Source organism: Vombatus ursinus, unplaced genomic scaffold, assembly GCF_900497805.2.
Source record: "Vombatus ursinus unplaced genomic scaffold, bare-nosed wombat genome assembly UNPS02014807.1, whole genome shotgun sequence".
Classification (NCBI taxonomy): domain Eukaryota; kingdom Metazoa; phylum Chordata; class Mammalia; order Diprotodontia; family Vombatidae; genus Vombatus; species Vombatus ursinus.
In genome coordinates this window covers 38,154,990-38,166,682 of record NW_020954585.1, presented here as the reverse complement: position 1 = coordinate 38,166,682, position 11,693 = coordinate 38,154,990, and the positions used below count along the sequence as shown (strand labels likewise).

Sequence of the window (11,693 nt, the reverse complement as noted above, 5' to 3'; positions counted from 1 at the left end):
TATATATATATATATATATATATATATATATATCGTTCTACAAGATTTAAAACCCCCTTTCCTCAACATCTTCCTCTTTCCACACACACACTCACATATGAACAAGCGTTTCTCAGCTTTCTGATATCACTGTTCTTAATCAGTTCTATTCCAAAATGAGCACAATAGTTTGCAGCCACTGGAACTCATATTGACTATCAACTCATCCAACAATTGCAGAAGAATTGTGGTATAAACAGAGCCTTTCTTTAACTACAGGACTTGCACTTATACTAGATGACTTTTGGATAGTTGCTTTAGGGACTTGTGCCTGGAATCTGTGCCAATTTAATGATGGCCAATGGGCAATGAAGATTCCATAGTTACTGTAGAATAAGTGCCTGAATGTCTGTAGAAACAAAGCCCTGAAAGGAATAGGACCTTTCTACCCTAAAAGACACTCTAACCAGAAGAGTAATACCTTACTCTATATTTCAGATAGGGTGGTGATCAGAGCACTGTATTGAAGTGAAATGAACTGAAGTAAAGTAAAGCAAGCCCTCTGATGTCAGATAATGATGAATGTGGCAGCCCAGAGACAAACAGGCTCTAGACCTCTCTGAAGATCCGTCTCCTGATTAGTGCCATCAAAGTACAAAGCAGCAGTAATCTGGGTTTAGTAGATTAAAACACAAATTACTGGAATGGCAATCAAGGGCAGAAGATGAAGCTAGAACAGTAAGTAGCAGTATTTGTTCTTGAGGCAGTAAAAACAACACTATGCCATCAAATCACTTTTAACTGGGAGGTTAGGGTGACTGGCCTAAAAGGAGGATATTTAGAGTGGTTTTGTTGAGGAATAGTCTCTGCTTTGATCACTTCTTTCCCACTTATAGGTGAGGGGAAGAGAGGGAAACACCATAGATGAATGTTTCCTTCTTCTCCCATGGGTAGGACATAGATAGAGACAGATCATTGGTATCAGTGAGGGAGAGTGATTCTCCAACTATGTTCTCAATTCTGCCATCATCATATATTCCCAAATCCTTCCAATTTCAGCAAAGCATCCTGGGATTTTTGTTAATTATACCCCGCCTTACCCTCCAGAGAAGTTTTACCCAATGTCATTATAATATCAACAGGGGAAATCAGGTCCCCAGGATTTCATAATTCATGGACATGATACTGTAGGGTTAGAGAGAAAGAGTGCATAGGTTGGAGATGAAGAATGTCACATCTAACCTAAAGCCCCATGGCATCACCAACAAACAATCACTGCACAAACATATAACAATTCCTAGTTTTTTCAGGGGGGGAAGGCAAGAGGAAGGGGAATAAAGAAGGATTGGGGGACAGAAGGGTGGAATTAGTCTGGGATGTGGCAACCCAGAGGAAGTGTGCTAAATTCTATTGTTTGTAAGCTTCTAAAGGACTGCAAGTGTTTTCAGTGCCCTCTGAATTTCTCTCCCTTGGGCAAAGCATGGGTTAGTCTATCCTACTTACGGCTCTGTTCAAGGTTCCGGCAGACAGGGCTTTCATAGGAGTTTGGAGTGAGGGGGATAGTTTTTCTAGGAGAATTTTACAATAGGTAAATATTAAAGTGGAAAATGAAGTTTCATTTAGCAATAAAGCCAATGTGAACATGACCAGGTGGTCAGGTCAAACATAACAAGACAAATGTGCCAGCAGGCAAGATGATACTTAGGCTGTATCTTCCTGTCAATGTCTACTTAAATTGCAAACAAATTTAATCTCACTTTTGTCTTCCCTCCCGCTTCGAGTAATGGAAACAAATATAATAGGTGATGAAAGTGGTAATTAACAAGAACAAGGAAAAGAAGAAGGAAGGAAGGCAAGAAATAAGGAAGGAAGGAAGGAATAAAGGGAGGGAGAGAGGGAGGGAGGGAGGGAGGGAGGAAGGAAGGAAAGTCAAGGGCTGTTAGTTTGACACCTCTGGCTTAGAACACTAAGATGTAAAGTGACTTGCCCCAGTTCACACAGCTAGTATGTGTCAGAAGCAGGATTTGAATCTTGGCCTTCCTGACTCCAAGGCCATCTAGTCACTATTCTAGGCTACCTCTTGCTTGGCACAGTAAACATTTAATAAATACTCATTGATTGATCTATTAATAAATACGGAATAGTTCACTTTAAAAATAGCACACCATGGAGTAGAAATATGAACCTTGCTAATTTTTTAATTTGTTTCTCATAAATGTAAAGTGGCCCCTGTTACATTTTGAATGATGGCCTCTGTGAAGCAATTACTAAATAATACTAGTGAGGTATCTATGTGTTAAGGATCAAAATACATCACAATCACTTAATGAAAGCTGAGCTTACAAACCAAAAAAAAAACCAAAAATATCAGGTTGTTCATTAAGGATTCAAGTCTTATTTTAAATGCTGTAAGACTGACTATGGTTGATAACAAAACAGTATATTAAATTATCAATATAATCTGAGTTGTCTTAATGACGATGGCATCCTATCAGATGTTTAGAAACTGGTCCTCTACTCTGTGTTCAACTTTAATGATGTTTTCTTTTTCTTTTTTTAATGAAACCATCACAAAATGTTTGAATATTGTCATAGAAAAACAGAGAATAAAAAGATAAAGATAGAGAGTTGTGAGAAGAAAGCGTAAAAGAAGAAAAGAAAGGGCAGGATGTAGAGTTTTTTTTTTATTTGCCTTCATATTGCTTTACATATTATCCACAGTGCTCACTGCTTTTATTTAAAGCAAGTATACTTCATGACCACTGATATTTCTCACAATGAATTTTTATCTTTTTTTCCCATTTTCTACTATCCCTGGATAAGGTTTTTTATAGCTAGTAAAGAGCTTAAGACTAGTGCACACACACACACTCACACATATACATATATACACACATCTAGTTGTATATGTCTATATACATACATGTGTATATGTTATACACATGTGTATACATATACATATATAATTATGTGTGTATTTTGCAGGTGCATATATATGTGTGTGTTGTATATATTTGTTCATATAAATATCTGCATAATAAATGCATTAATGCATTTGGAGTTGAGAGTATTATCCAGTGGCCTCTCATATTTCAACAGGCATTATTTTAAAATAGGGCTCATATTCTACCCACAAGAAGAAATATAAGCAGTATCACATGCAGGGTTTCCCAAAATTTTTACTTTAAATTTAAATAGTTTAGAAATGTGGTCAAATTTTTGGGATACCCTGATATGACTCCCATTGATATGGCTCCCCAAAAAATCATAGTGTACAACAAAATGTGAGAAAATGTAAAGGAGAAAGGGAACTTGCTGAAAGGAATCCTAAATACCAAGATTGGTTATAACTCTGGAGGTAGGGCCAAATTAACACTCATTTATGAAGCACAAACTATATGTTAGACACTGTAAGCATAATAATAATAGTGAATCATTCCTAGCCTCAAGGAGCTGGCCAAAGAAGAAGATGGTGACATCTGAAAGTGACTAAACAAGGCTGAGTGCACAATATGCTTAAAGTCTAAATATGAGGAATGAATATGACATTTACATCATAAAAAGAGCTTGAAGCAAACATAGATCTTTGGGTGGTTTTTCTAACATTCTTCATGATTGTTTCAAGATACTGGGGAGGGAGACATATTGATAACAACTACAAATCTTATGATTTTTTTGTAGTTAGGGCAATATAGGCAAAATCAAGAGGGAAAAGACTACAAGAAAAAAATTTGAAGCCCTAGAAACATTGGCTGCTCTCAATTACAGGTCTAACTTGGAAAACTGAATCTATTTGATACAACTCAACTCAATTTAAGAAGTGTTTACTAAGGACTCACCATGCAGGCTACTGGGTTAATTGTTGGGGAAAATACAAATTAATGTTCCCTCTCCTCATGGAGTTTACAATCTAGTAAATGAATATGATACACAGACAAAAATAACTATAATATATAATGAATGCACTGAAGAGATATAAGTGTAATCTCTGAGTTAGAAGAAGCCTCTTGAAATAAAGATCCTGGTTGTATTATTTTTCTGGCTTATTGCTCCATCCAACTGGAAGCTATGATCTCATGATCTTACTAACTTCAATTATTTGGCATTTCCCTAAATATAGCCACCATTTTACCTAAAAAACACCTAGGCTTGTAAAGTTTCAAAACATTTTTTACCAGATCTATGATATTACTGGTCAAGGGAACTATCTGGAGGGTGGGGAGAAAGTACATAACAATGCAGATGAACAACTTATTTTCAATTTACAGCCTTAGTTCTCTGAGACACTGAAGGTTTAAACAATTTGCTCAGGATCATTACCTTCCTGGGTAAAGACAAAAGCACAGACCATTAGGGCAGTGACCACACCTATCCCAGGATCATAGCACCTAGGGAGTATCAAAAACTTGCTGACCTTCAATACTAGCTCTAAAAACAGAAGCACAAAAAGCTTAAGGTTTGGTACAGTGCCTCTCCACCAGCTGGTGGGCAAAAATCAACTTTAGCATAAAGTTCACAGTCAAGAAATAGACTGGAAAAATCACCAAACAACAAGAAAATTTTGCCATAAAAACTACTACGGTGACAAGAAAGACAAGACATCAAATCAGAAGAAGACAGCAATGTAAAAACAATCACAAAAAAGGTTCAAAGAAAAATGCTAATAGGAATCTAGTTATGCAAGTATTCCTGGAAGAGTTTTTTTGTTTTGTTTTGTTTTGGTTTTTGGTTTTTTTAGGATCAGAAAATTTAATTTATTTATTTTTAGTTTTCAACATTCACTTCCATAAGATTTTGAGTTCCAAATTTTCTCCCCATCTCATCCCTCCCCCCACGCCAAGATGGTGTGAATTCTGTATACCCCTTCCTCTAATCTACTCTCCCTTCTATCTCTCCCCCCCCACTTCTCTTATCCCCTTCCCCTTCTATTTTCCTGTAGGGCAGGATAGATTTCTATATCCCATTTCCTGTATTTCTTATTTCCCAGTTGTATGGTAAAAAAATTTTTAACATGCGTTTTTAAAACTTTGGGTTCCAAATTTTCTCCCTTCCTCCCTCCCCATTCACCTTCATTAAAAAGGCAAGCAACTCGATACAGGTTATACATATGTAGTCATGCAAAACACTTTCATAGTAGACATGTTGTGAAAAACTAAGTATATTTCCCTTCATCCTATTCCTCCTCCCATTTATTCTATTCTTTCTTTTGACCCTGTTCCTCCTCAGAAGTGTTTGCTTCTGATTACCCCCTCCACCAATCTGCCCTCTCCTCTATCATTCCCCTGCTCTCTTGTCCCCTTCCCCTCTATTTTCCTATAGAGTAAGATAAATTTCCATATCCAATTGAGTGTGTATGTTATTCCCTCCCTGATGAGAATATGATTCACTCATTCCGTCTCACCTTCTGCTGTTCCCCCCTATTGTAAAAGCCTTTTCTTGTCTGTTTCATGTAAGATAATTTACCCCATTCTACCTTTCCCTTTCTCCTTCTCCTAGTATAATCCTTTCTCACCCCTTAATTTTATTCTCCAGATATCATCCCTTCATCTTCAACTCACCCTGTGCCCTCTATCTATCTATCTATGTATCTATCTGTCTATATATAGATAGATAGATTATACATACTATATATATAAATTTTCCCTCCAATTACCCTAATACTATCAAAGGTCTCATGAGTTACAAATATCATTTTTCCATGCAGGAAAGTAAACAGTTCAACCTTAATAAGTCTTTTATGATTTCTCTTTCCTGTTTACCTCTTCATGTTTCACTTGAGTCTTGTATTTGAAAGTCAAATTTTCTATTCAGCTCTGGTCTTTTCATCAAGAATGCTTGAAAGTTCCCTATTTCACTGAATTACCATTTTTTCCCCTGAAGGATTACACTCAGTTTTGCTGGGTAGGTGATCCTTTGACCTCCAGAATATTATATTTCAAGCCCTGTGATCCCTTAATGTAGAAGCTGCTGAATCTTGTGTTATCCTGATTGTGTTTCCACAACACTTGAATTGTTTCTTTCTGGCTGCTTGTAATATTTTCTCCTTGACCTGAGAACTCTGGCATTTGGCTACAATATTCCTAGGAGTTTTCATTTGGAGATCTCTTTCAGGTGGTGATCGGTGGATTCTTTCAATTTCTATTTTGTCCTCTGGTTCTAAAATATCAGGGCAGTTTTCCTTGATAATTTCTTGAAAGTTGAAGTCTGAGCTCTTTTTTTGACCATGGCTTTCAGATAGTCCAATAATTTTTAAGTTCTCTCTCCTGGATTTATTTCCAGGTCAGTTGTTTTTCCAATTAGATATTTCACATTGTTTTCCATTTTTTCATTCTTTTGGGTTAATTTTACAGTGTCTTGATTTCTTATAAAGTCACTAGCTTCCAATTGCTCCATTCTAATTTTTTTTGGAGGGACTGATTCTTTATTTCAAAAGACATTTTGTCAATTTTCAGTATTAAAACACTTGCACTATTGGTTCCTCTTCCTCCAGATTGGCTCCCAAATACACCACACCAAAGGAGAGTACATTTAAGCCAATAAGCTGCACAATGCAAACTTAACACAGACCTCACAGAAACCTCACTCAAAAAAAAAAGAAATTAAAAAAGATCAGCACACTTGCAGCCTATGGACTGCAGATAGAGAGCACTCACAACCAAATGGGATTGGAGGTGGGGTGCAGGTGGTCCTGTTGCTCCCACCTAAGAGAAATAAAGCCGTCAAAAATAATACATATACAATTTAAAAAAAAGTTTTGTACACAAGCTATTCAAGATTTCTGCAGCACTGAGTGATACAAAGCATAATGAGATGGCACTTTTAGAGGCAGCAGCTTCAGACCCAGGAACAGGTAATGAGATGAATTTCATTTGGCTAATCAGGGGCACAAAAATGTTACTTTTCTTTTTCATTTTTTTTTTTGGTTAGGCAATGGGGTTAAGTGACTTGCCCAAGGTCACACAGCTAGTAAGCGTTATGTGTATGAGGCCATATTTGAACTCAGGTACTCCTGAATCCAGGGTCAGTGCTCTATCCACTGCACCACCCAGCTGCCCCTAAAAACATTACTTTTCAAAGAAGATGAAGTGGGGATAGTAGTAGACACCCCAACGTCTGGGGCACATGATCCATTCTGTGAGTGAATGAGGAGAGGGAAGACAATTTGGTCTCAGAGACATCTTGTCTGTGTAATTTGCTTGTTTGCTACTGATGTAAATATTTAAGAGAGATAAAAAAGGAAAAGAAAAAAAAAACCCACCCCAAGATACCTTAAAACTGAAAACCTGAACATCACTCTTTTGTGGCAAACTCCTCCTGGAATGACCTTTCTCATTTGTTTTGTAGTACAGAGCATTGAGGTTTCCCTTGGTGGAGTCTTTTCTTGGGCTGTGTTCAGCTCTCAGTGGGGCATGCTAACACCTCATTCCTTCTTCTATGGAGAAGGGGCATTGTTTAGGTAGAAAGATTTACCATCCAAAAGGAAGAAAAGTGATTAGATACAGCCTAAGGGAATCTGGGGAATTATCTGGAATGTCTTACAAATGGTTGCTACAACAACAACAACAACAAAGGTAATTACAAAATGTATACATCATACAACATGCTTTTAAAGGCACTATTGCATTGTGTTCATGTTCCCTTAAATGTGGTTCCCAAAAGTGCTCAGCCCTTAGTCCATGTGGCATCTCTAGGGGAGTGCTGCAGACAGTTTGGTGAAATTGACATGGGGAGTTGGAAGTAGGGGTGGAGTGGGGAGAGGGTAAGCAAGAACCCAGAGAAGAAAGCAGCCTTCAGGTTAAAGGTCAGCTTCAGGAAGGCTGGCCTCCAGCGAAGTCAGAGTCAGGGGAAGGAGCAGTGCCAGGGTGGGGCTGCAGGGAGAGGAGTTTCTATATCTCATTCAGGTCAAGCAGAGTCTGGTCCATGCAGAGGTACTCCTCTTTGGTGCATTTCAGTTTATCTTCCAAGTCATCAATTGTCTTTTCCAGCTTGGCTACTGATCTCTCAGCAAACTCAGCATGGGTCTCCACCTCTTTGAGTTTATCAGTAAGAATCTTTATCTCCTCCTCATATTTGTCTTCTTTCTGAGAATACTTTTCTTCAGCAGCATTCAGACACTTCAGGTTCTGGTCCATCAGTCTGATCTGCTCATCCATCTCCCAGCAACAGGACTCAGCCAGCTGGGCCGGCTCCTCTGTGTGCTCCAAGTCCCCCTCAATGATCACCAACTTGCAGGCCACCTCCTTGTACTTCCTGTCTGCTTCTTCTGCAATGTGTTTGGCCTCTTGCAGTTAGATTTCTTGCAGTTCCATCTTCTCTTCATCCTTCAAGGCCTGATTTTCAATGTTCTTCATATCTCTCTCACTCTCATCAGCTGCCTTCTCTGCCTCCTCTAGCTTCTGCAGAGCAGTTGCCAGATGCTCCTGAGCATGGTCCAGCTCCTCGAAAACTAGCTGAATCTGACAGTTCAAAGAAGCCACTTCAACCTCAGCCTGTTCCCAGGCCCGCTTCTCCCCTTCCACCTCCCGCTGAAGACGCTTGGCCTTCTCCTCAGCTTCATCAGCCTGCCACTACAGAACCTGAATCTTGCACTTCACCGCCTCTATGGTGGTGATACCAGCCATGGTGCTCGCCCTGTTCTGGCTCCTGCTCCAGCTGCTGCCTCCAATGCTTGGTGCTGCTGCCGCTTCTCAGCCCTTCTTCCTCCATTCTAATTTTTAAGGAAGTATTTTCTTCAGTAAGATTTTGGACTTCCTTTTCCATTTGGGCAATTTTGCTTTTTAAGGCATTCTCCTCATTGGCTTTTTGGACCTCTTTTGCCATTTGGGTTAGGCTATTTTTAAGGTGTTATTTTCTTCAATATTTTTTTGGTTCTCCTTTAGCAAGCTGTTGACTTGTTTGTCATGATTTTCTTGCATCAACTCTCAGTTTTTCCTCTACTTCTCTTACTTCCTTCTCAAAATCCTTTTTGAGCTCTTCCATGGTCTGGAACCAATTCATATTTTTCCTGGAGGCTTTAGCTATAGAAGCTTTGACTTTGTTGTCTTCTTCTGGTTGTATGTTTTGATCTTCTTTGTCACCAAAGTAAGATTCTATGGTCTGATTCTTTTTGTGCTGCTTGTTCATGATCTCAGCCAATTATTTGAGTTATAAACTCTTTGTTAACATAGGGATCTGCTTCCAGTGTGGAGAATGTACTGTCCCAAGCTTCGGGGGTTTTGTGCAGCTGTTTTTAGAGATACTTCTAGGGACCTGTAAATTTTCAGTTCTTCCATCGTGCTAGGATGAAAGGTGAGGTGTTTATTCCTTTCCTGGCTTGTGCTCTGGTCTATGAGTGACCACAAGCACTCTTTTCTGTCTTGGAACTGTGAGGAGGATTCTTTTCTCCACAGCCACTATATGCCAGTGTTCCTTTTTGCCCCAGGACCACCACCCAGAACTGTGACCCAGAACCAAGCACAGGCAAAGCAAGAAAATCCTGCACCTGAAGAGATATCCCTGCAATCCCCCTCTGATTAGCCACTCATTCCCCCTCTGGAAGCAGCTGCCGCCCCTGGCCAAGCTCTGGGACTGGACCTGGGACTGACTGTGCTTCTCTCTCTTACCGGAGACACAGACTTTTCCCACTGACCTTCTAAGTTGTCTTTGGCATGCATGAGTTGAGAAGTCTTGAAACTGCCACAGCTACCCACAGTTCAGTCTTCTGAGGCCTGCTCCAGGTTTGCTGAGGCCTGCCTTGCCTGTGCGCCCATGTCAAACTGTGCTCCTCTCCAATGCAATATATCTTCCCAATCAACCATCCAGCCTGTCTTGGGCTATAAATTTGTTTCACTCTGTCTTTTTGTGGGTTCTGCTGCTTTAGAATTTGTTTAGAGCCATTTTTACAGGTATTTGGAGGGGTTTGGGGGAGAGCTCAAGCAAGTCATTGCTTTTACTCCACCATCTTGCCCTGGAAGAGTTAAAGAAAGATGAAAGATAGAGGAAAAATTGGGTGAGGGGGATGAGAGTGATGCAAGAAATTTATGTAAAAAGAATTAATAGGTTAAAAGAGGCACAAAAATTCTTTGAAGAAAAGAAGAATAGGCTAAATGGAAAAGAAAGTAAGAAATTCACTGAAGAAAAGCAGGAAAACAGAATTAGCAAAATTGAAAAAGTGTTACAAAAGCTCACTGAAATAGGGGGCTTCCAAGCATTCCTGTTGAAAAGACTAGAGCTGGGTGATCAGGAAAAGTCTCATGGATGAGGTGATATATGAGCTGAACTTTGAATGTATCTAAAAATTCTTTGAGTTGGAGATGATGAAGAGAGAGCAATCCCAGTATGGGATACAGACTGTGAAAATGTAGAGTTTGGAAGTGAAAGGCGTATGAGTGAGGAAGAGCAAGTAGGACAGTTTGGCTCTCCTCCTGATGCTTACTTGTTCATCTGCTCTTACTTTGTGCTTCCATACTGAAAGAAAAAGACATTTAGCTCAACCTGAACTTTTTCTTACCATCAGAAGTTTCATACTCTTGCATTTGCTGGCTTTAGGGTAATGTGGGACAGAAAACAACAAACAAACCAAAACTTCTACAAGTTTTTCCATATTCTTACAAGAGATCATGACTGCCTGTTTACAAATCATCAGAACAGCATTGTCACCCTCTCTGTTACCAGCAATGAACTCTGCAGGCATTCTCTCTAGTTAACTTTCCAGTCTGTCTCTATCCATGTGGTTAACATGTTAGTTGAGTGAAGAGGCAATAAGTGAAAGGTTTTGTATTGTTTTGTTTTGTTATTTTGTGGAGGTGGAAATAGCAAAATTTGTCAAGTGATTGGATAAGCAGGGTGATGGAAAGTAAAGAGTTGAGGATGACAGAAGTTGTAAACCTGGGTGACTAGAAAGGTAGGTGGTACCCATTACAAAAAGAGAGGAGTTCAGAAGTAAAGTGAATTTGAAGGGAAAGATGATAATGCATTCAATTTCAGATACATCAAACTTGAGATGATATAGGAACATCAAGTTCTAAATGTCAAATAGTCACTTGGTGATGTTAGACTACAGCTCAGGTCACAGACTAGATCTGGATATATAAATTTAGGAATTATACTGAAATCAACAAAAGCTGATTACATCATCAAAAGACAGTATGGAAAGAGAACAGATATGAGGTCCATAAAGAGCCTTAAGAAGGAGATGAAAGGAGTAAAATCAAAAGAAAGTTGTGTCACAAAAACCCAGGGAGTAGAAAGAATACAAAATCGTAAACAGGAGAGAAAACTGTAAAGAGATTATGAAGAATAGACACTTAAAAAATCAAATTTAGTGATGAGAGATGACTGATAACTTTGGAAAGAGAGGTTTCAGTTGAGTGATAAAGGCAGAAGCCAGACTACAAAGGCCCAAAGAGAGAAAATGGTGGCCAGGAAAACTGATGGCTTTTTCTAGGAGTTTGTGAATTGGAAGAGAGACTTAGGACAAGAGTTTGAAGGAGTAGTAAGCTCAAGTGAGAGTATTTATGTGTGATTGTTTGTTAAGGATGTGCATGATTGTAGGTAGCAGAGAAAGAAATACTAGATAGGGAGATATTGGAAATGAGAGAGAGAGAGAGAGAGAGAATGAATATAGAGTTAAACTGCAGGAGGAAATAGGAAGACATGAAAACAAGGATACATGTTGAGGGGTTGACATTAGCAAGTCAGCCTCTTCATTAAAGATTGGAGCAAAGAAGGAGAAA

At 39.0% G+C, this 11,693-nt stretch overlaps 1 pseudogene; it reads right to left on the bottom strand.

Moving 5' to 3' along the window:
- Positions 1-7,865: 7,865 nt before the first annotated feature.
- Positions 7,866-8,600, bottom strand: LOC114052379 (annotated as a pseudogene).
- Positions 8,601-11,693: the final 3,093 nt, after the last annotated feature.